We start from the raw sequence: 8188 nt of genomic DNA, 5'->3' as shown, positions 1-8188 counted from the left end.
ATTCTAGCTACCAGATGTAGAACAAAGGACAAAACAGTCCAAAATCCTTCTTCTCTCAAAGATAGCATTCTAGTAAGTTAGGCAGACAGTGAGCAAAATAAATTTCTAAAATATAATATGTTAGATGAGGGTAAGAGATAAGAAGAAGAAAGTGTGGTCAGTGTCAAGTTTCATAGACAATGTGTTTTTTGAGTAAGGAGTTAAAGGAAATGAAGGACTGAAAATATACTGGATGTATATAAAAAACAGTAAAGAAATACAGAAAGGAGGAGAGGAGCAGAAAGTGAAATCAGAGAGACGAAAGAGTGTAGAGGAGTGTACAGATTTAGACTGGCTGTGGGCATTCATAATAATTTATTAACAACTCTTTGTCAGATGGAAACCAGTTGGTTGAATTTTATGCAGAGAATAGGCATGATATGATTGGTACTTTAATCCAAAAATCCTTGTATGTTAAAAATAGACTAGGTTTATTTTGTTGTTGTTTTGTTTTTCAGTGGTGGGCTTGATAGAAGGCAGAAAGTTCACTTGGGAGGCTGCTGCAAAAATCCAGGTGAAAGATAATGATGGTACAGGTCAAGATGTTAGTTCTGAGCTGTTGGAAAGCGAATTACCATTAATAGAAACAAACAAGCAAACAAATCTATTAAAAGAGCATGTTTGGAGGTAGTGGTGTAGAATGATCAGGAGCTCAGTTTCAAACATAGTAAATTAAATATATATATTAGAATATCAGGCAAAGATGGCAAGGGTACAGTTGTATATATGAGCCTGGACTGCAGGGGAAATAAGATTGCAAACATAAAATTTGAAAGCATTACTGTATAAATGACACTGAATGGCCTTCAAGAGAATTAGCATAATAGTAAGGAGAAGATTTCCAAATATAGTCATGCATCATTAAACTAGGATACTCAAAATGCATCCTTAGTCAATTTTGTCATCACCTGAGCATCACACAGGATTTTTACACAAAGCTAGATTGTATAGCCTCTTGCTCACCTAGCTTGTGTGGCATAACCTGTTGCTCCTAGGCTAAAAACCTGTAGCATGTTACTGCACTGAATACTGTAGCCAATTGTATTACAATGGTAAGCATTTGCATATCTAAACATAGAAAAGGTAATGGGTTGTACAAAGACTTTACAGTGGTTAAGGTGTCACTAGATGACAGAATTTTTCTGCTCCATTATCATTTTATGTGTCCATCATTGTATATACAGCCCATTGTTGAGCAAAATATTATTATAAGGTGCATGACTGCACTAACTCCCAGTGAGCAACAATGGGATTGTGAGATGAGGAGAAACCAGTTATGGAATTGAGATTATCCTTTGAGAAAAAAGAAAAACCAGGAGAGTGTGATGTTCTCAGAGTAACAAACATGACAAATGCTAACTGATCAAGTAAAATAGGACTGCGAAATGGCAATGGAAGTCTCTTATTGGGAGACATTGGTGACCTTGATAAGAACCGTCTGGTTAGGTAGTAACAATGAAATCTTGCTGGTAGAGATTCAGTAGAGAATAGTGGAAGAAAAACTGGGAATCATTAGTATTGGTAAGGAGATAAGTGGAGAAGTATTTGAGAAATTTAAGGTTAAGAGGTCATTTGAAAATATGAGAAACAATGGCATGTCTATATATTTATAGGAAAGTTCCAGTAGAAAGGGAATGGTTGAGAGAAAAATGAAAATCACTAAAACAAAGAATTTGGAAGAGGAAGAAGATCTAGTTCATAGGAGGGTGAAAGACATGCAGAGGAAAAAGTTAAAAACTTGAGTTCAAATCCAAGTGGGTTATTAGATATTGTAGTGAGGATTGTAGAAAGTCTCTTCTTGATTGCCTCCTTCTTCTCAGTGAACTAGGCAGTAAGGTACTTTGTTATGACAGCCCTGGAAAATTAATACAGTAATTCATAGTAAGATCAAAGTTGTGGCAATACTGGTGCATTAGTCACAAAGACAGGAAGTGACGTCTGGAAAGCCCGATGACTGAATGTTAGACTTACAAGTGAAGATATTGATGAAGATCCCTTGATGAAAGAACTTTCAAGAACTGAGATGCCAGAAAACGTCAGGTAATAGATTATCTTTTAAATCATCAAGAACTATGACAGCAGCAGTATTGAAGAAAGTGATGGGAAATTAGATGGTAAAAGATTAAGTTGATGCTGGGAACTGATCAGAGAGCTTTTGCATGGCAGATAGGAGTAAAAATAGAGGAAGAGCTAAAATGATCTGATGATATAAGATTTAAAGCTGATATCATTATGTATGTTTAAACCTTTACTCAGCTGGTGTCGTGCTATATGTATTCTTCTTGGAATTGGATATTTATGTAGCCTTATAGTTGACATTTATCCAAATATGTTCATTAATTTCTACTGCACAGTATTCCATTATATAGCTAGGGCAAAATGTGTTTATCCATTCCCCTGGTAAGAGATGTTTAGGTTTTTTGAATTCTTGATATTACAAACATAGCTATCTTCCATTAACTTTTGTCTTTATCTCACTATACTTATAGTTATGTTCCAACTATTTAAAAAGTAAGCCTACTATCTTTTTGTGATAAGTCCTTTTGGAAATTTTATATTAGTAACATTTATAAAACAACTAGCATTTTAAAAAAATTTTAATATTAACCTAATATTAAATTTTTTTATCATAATTATCTCCATATTTCTACATTTTTACAATTACTATTATTAGTTTACTATTGAGTTTAATACTTAGCTCACATGTTCTTTTATTTTACTTTTTAAAAAAAGTACTTGAAATTATAAATTTCTATGGCTTTTGCTGCATTTCAGAAGTATTAATAAGTATAAACACATTTTTTCCATTCAGTTATTTGTATTTTTTATTGATCAATGAGCTCTACTTTGAATTCTACCTTAACTTATAACTTAAGAAGAATGTTACATAAGTTCAATTTTATGTTTTCTTTTGCCCCTTACATCCTACTTCTTCCTCTGAGCTTTATTTCTCCATTATTAAAATTTATCTTCTCTTAACTTTTTAGCAATGTTAAAGCCTCTGTTAAAAAATAATTTTAAGTAATTTCTAAATTACAGATATTTGGATATAAGACTATGAGATCTGACTAACAAATTTTTTTTTATTGTTAGTTAATGACTCATTTTATCTGTAGTAAATATATAGTAAAGTCTAATTATATATTAATATTTTATGCAAGTAATACTTGGTCAACCCTTTTTTGTTTCTTGAATTTCAAAATTTCATAGTCATTAAATTTTAGGTATGATTTTTTTGAATAAAATTTTGTTTTATCAAAGCTAATATTTTCTATATTTAAATAGGTAGATTTACATTTGGATTTAGCTCAACCATCTTATTTTGTGTTTTGTATTTCTGGTCATCATGAGTTTTTTTTCCTTGTTTTTAATTTCCATTTTTACTTCTCTATAATTACTAGAAATTTTTACATAATTTTTTTCACTTTACAATTTCCAGTGTTACATTTCACATTTTTTTGTACCTATAAACTTTTTAAACCTTTTTTTAGAAGTCTATAACTCTTCTTTGTATGGCTTCACAAGTTTTCAGAAAGTGACCATGCTCATGGAACCTGTCCCTAGTTAAAGAAGGAGAATATCACGAATATCCCAGGAAACTCTTTGTGTGCCTTACAGTTACTATCACCATCTGCTTAAATTTCTCTGTACTCTGTCAGGTAGTTTTCTTAGATCTACCTCTCAGGTCACTAATTCTCTGGTTAGCTCTTCTTAAGCTTCTTAGTCGGCTAGTTGAGTATGATAGACAATGGTATGCATCACTGTGAATGGACCCTGGGGTACCTAGATTAAACGTTTTCCTAGGCATGTTTTTGACAGTGTTTCCAATTTAATTAGAATTTAAGTTGGTGTATTGAGCAAAATAAATTATGTTTTAGAACATGACTGGGTATCATTCAATCTTCAGAGGGCCTGAATAGAACAGAAAGTAAAGACAGGAGGAATCTACCCTCTTTGTTTTTCCACCGCGCTGTTTGAACTGGAACATCTCATGTCACCTTCCGCCCTTGAACTGGGATTTATATCATTGACTTCCCCAGTTCTCAGCCCTTCAGACTCAGGCTACATTACACAGCTAGCTTTCCTATGTCTCCAGCTTGTAGACAGCAGATGATGGGACTTCTTAGTTTCTATAATTATATGAGCCAATTCCTCATAATAAATATAAATAATATATAACAATATGTATATTATATAATATATGTGATTCTATTTTGTTAGCCCGTCAATAAACTTTAGCATGCTTTGTTGGTTTTGTTCTGATTTTCATGTTCATAATACTTGCATGCCTAATTCTTTTTATTTCCATCTGCTAACATTCTTTTTTTTTTTTTTTTTTTTTTTGAGATGGAGTTTCGCTCTTGTTACCCAGGCTGGAGTGCAATGGTGCGATCTCGGCTCACCGCAACCTCCGCCTCCTGGGTTCAGGCAATTCTCCTGTCTCAGCCTCCTAAGTAGCTGGGATTACAGGCACGCGCCACCATGCCCAGCTAATTTTTTGTATTTTTAGTAGAGACGGGGTTTCACCATGTTGACCAGGATGGTCTCCATCTCTCGACCTCGTGATCCACCCGCCTCGGCCTCCCAAAGTGCTGGGATTACAGGCTTGAGCCACCGCGCCCGGCCCATCTGCTAACATTCTAATCATATCATGTAATCCAGTTGTGTGAGCTCATTTTCAGCATTACTTTTTTCTTTTCCTCTGCTTTTATTATTTAAATGTCCTTATGACTGATGAGCGTATATGGATTACAATGGTTTTGGAATGATTTTAGACAGAAAAAAATTAAATGCAGACACGTTTGGGCCGCAAGGCTTTGATTTTTCATATTTGCCTTCCCTCCTTCCCTCCTTTATACCTAAGATCCTAGACAGAGCAAAAACTTTAAGGCCAAATCTTTTGGTGTGTAAGTAGAGTTTTTCTAGGTCACTTTTCACAAATGGAGAATCTCTATGAAAAGATTTTCATGCATATTTTATACAGGATTAGAAAATCCAGTTTCCCCACCTTCAACAGCCTGAGGCGGTCTCTCTGGTCTTCCTGTGTGAAACACAAGCCTACACCCAGCCTTTCATGCCTAAATACAGGGTAACAATTACTGTGGGCTACAGTGCCATCACTTCTCACTGTGTTGACATTTATTACAGTTTGTGCTCTTTGAATTTTTCCTTTATTCTTTGGTGTTTAGTTAGATCTGACTTTGAAGATTTTGTTTCATCTATGATCTTATGTTCATAGCAGAAGGGAAACTATCTGAATCCATCATGGTTTTTAATAAGAGAAAGCAGTGTAAATACTTAACCAGGTTCTATTAAATACAACCAGCAGCTGGATTCTCTACATCTGTACCTACACTCTGTTTCTCAGTCTTCATATTTCTACCTTTTTTTTTTTTTTTTTTTTTTTGGCATGGTTAGTGCTTTATTCTTTGAAGAATGCTTCTAAAGCATCCCACTAAGTCAAGCTGAAAGGTAAAGTTTAAAATAGTTTTTAAAAAATAAGTCATAATGTATGGAATGACTGTTCACTCTACAGAATCTTGACCTTAGAGCTTGTGATACACTCACTTGACAGTAGCACCCAGGTTTTCCAACTAGCCAGTCATTTTTCTTTTGTCTGCAAAGACTTCTTCTCATCAGCTGCCTTCTGCTTCTGTTGCATCATCTCAGCGTCCCTCTGCTTTCTCTGGGAGGTAGTCAAGCTATCCTATTTTCTTTTCCCCTTACTATTTTTCTGGATTTTCTTCATGTTTTTTCTGACAGGCAAGTTCTCATTGATTTTCACGGGCCATGCTGGCCACCGATCAAACCTGGAGGAAAGCGACTCGGAAAAGCAATGGCTTCCTGGCACGCTGGGCTACTGTCACCACCATCTTCTTTTCTCTTTCTACATTTATCTGCAGCTTTGTTTTCTCTCCCAAGGGGAAGACTTTCTCAAGCCATGGTTCTCCTCTACTCTCACATCACAACAGTCAACACAGACTTATGTGACAAAATGTGGGGGAGAGTTTTGTCACACACCAAGCAGTGGATACCAGATAAGGCATCCTCCAATTCAATTCTGACGCTGTCTATCTGGAGACAGCGTCAGATCCCAGAGGGTGAGGGCTCAGTGCCCAAGACTGCCCCTCACCCACCAGTTACAATTCTAGGCCTCTGAAGCTTCTGATCAACTGGCATCAAGTTGGCGTTCCCATGACTCCCTGTTTTGATTCAGTTAATTTGCTAGTGCAGGTCACAGAACTGAGGAAAACAATTGCTTACATTTCCTGGTTTTGCAAAGGGTACTGATGGAGAGTTGCATAGGGCAGGCATGTAGAAAGTGGTGTACAGCTTCTATGCTCTCCCCAGGTGGCCACCCTCCAGGAACCTCCATGTGTTCACCTATCTGGAATCTCTCTTAACCCAATCATCTTGGGATTTTATGGAAGCTTCAGGGCATCAGTATTCCTTCCCCCTAGATCATAGGGCAGGACCCTCTCTGAGAAAGTTCTGAAGACCCACGATCTGGAAGGCCAGGGAAGAGTAGAGTCCTACCTGGAGCAGGTAAGAGAAAGGCAGGAGAAAGGAGGACAGGACAAGGTCAGAAGCCTGCCCCTGAGGCCCAATACACCCAACATTATAATGGAAGACTGTAACAAGGACCAGGGAAGTTGTGAGCCAGGAACCTTGGATGACAACCAACATATAACATCACATCACATCACCAAATCTATCTAATCTCATCATTTGTATGTGACAGTTCTTCAATTTCATTCAATTTTCTCCAAACACTAAAACTCCTTCCTGAGCTTAGAATTCCCACTTTCACTAATTGCAGGTATAGGAAAATCATTTTACAACTCTATTTAAAAAAATATTTTCTATTTAAATGATGATTTATAATAGCCTGCTCTGCAAGACATAATCGCACTGTTCAAAAAAAAAAAAGTAAAAGAAAAAAACCTAGCATGCTATAAAATTGTTACAACACCAAATAAGATGGTACTTGTTGGAAAATAAAGTATGCACAACTGTAAAGGGACATAAAGCTATGAGGAAAACCACAGCTTTTCCACAATCCTTGATTAGCTGAAGTGGCACTGTGGGTGTCTCCTTGAAAGTCAGTTATTTGCTACCAGATGGAGATGTTCTTATTTCTTGTTAGATATTCTAGACCATAATTAAAACCATTAGTCAGTGAAGAGTGAAATCATTCCCATACCTACTTCAAATGTTCTCTTTCATTTCTCTTAGGTCTATGCCAGAAGTCAACACTTTCCTTACATGATTTCTTCAGGCTTTTTCATTTTACATTTCAAGACAAACTGTGCTTATTAAAAATGAGGCTTTTGGTTGTACAATATTGTGAATGTACAAAATGCCACTAATTGTGCACTTCACAACGGTTGATTTTATGCTATGTGAATTTTACCACAATAAAAATATGAGATTTTCTCCCCAGTAGTGCTGATAAAGCAGCACAAAATTTCTACTGACGAATTAAGTACACTGGTGGTCTGATCCTTGCTCTGGTTCAAACATGGAAATACAATATCTGAGAGATTTTGCAGATCTCAAAGGAAAAGCAACGACTCCCTGGCATGCCAGGCTACTGTCACCAGCAACTTCTTTTCTCTTTCTACATCTATCTGCCAGCTAACATTTGTACCCAGTTTTCCTCAGGCTTTCTGGAGCATTGAACATCTCTTTTGCAATTTTGTTTGTGTTAGTGTTCTTCTGATCTGATTTTCTACCTAGCTTTCTGATTCAAGTTTTGTTTGCTGGTTTTAATTTTTCTGCCTATCCTTTTGATGTTAAAATTTCATGTAGTCCATAGACTTTTTCTCTTGCAGTTCTACGGTAAGTTTTTGTGCAACTGAAGCTCATACAACACTTCAAGGTACCTCTACCACTCTGCTGCACATCCAACTAATGTAGTAAATTGCATTCATTCTTTATTGCTACCAATAGGCTGCTGAATGCTTCTAAATTACATCATTTTGTTTTGAAGAGTACCACATTCATTTTCGCCAGTCTCAGCTGTGCTCTCAGTTATTTCTGTGTCTTCAATCAACTGCCCCTCTTATTCTCCAGAACAAACTTTTTTTTTTTTTTTTTTTTTGAGAGTGAGTTTCGCTCTTGCTACCCTGGCTGGAGCGCAATGGCG

The 8188-nt window shown here is 36.2% G+C and overlaps 1 pseudogene; it reads right to left on the bottom strand.

Moving 5' to 3' along the window:
• Window positions 1-5641: 5641 nt before the first annotated feature.
• LOC101053721 (small EDRK-rich factor 1 pseudogene) lies at window positions 5642-5831 on the bottom strand (annotated as a pseudogene).
• Window positions 5832-8188: the final 2357 nt, after the last annotated feature.

This window comes from Saimiri boliviensis, chromosome 3 (assembly GCF_048565385.1).
Source record: "Saimiri boliviensis isolate mSaiBol1 chromosome 3, mSaiBol1.pri, whole genome shotgun sequence".
Taxonomy (NCBI): domain Eukaryota; kingdom Metazoa; phylum Chordata; class Mammalia; order Primates; family Cebidae; genus Saimiri; species Saimiri boliviensis.
Note: the sequence above shows the minus strand (reverse complement) of the source record. Positions and strands in the feature narration are given on the sequence as shown.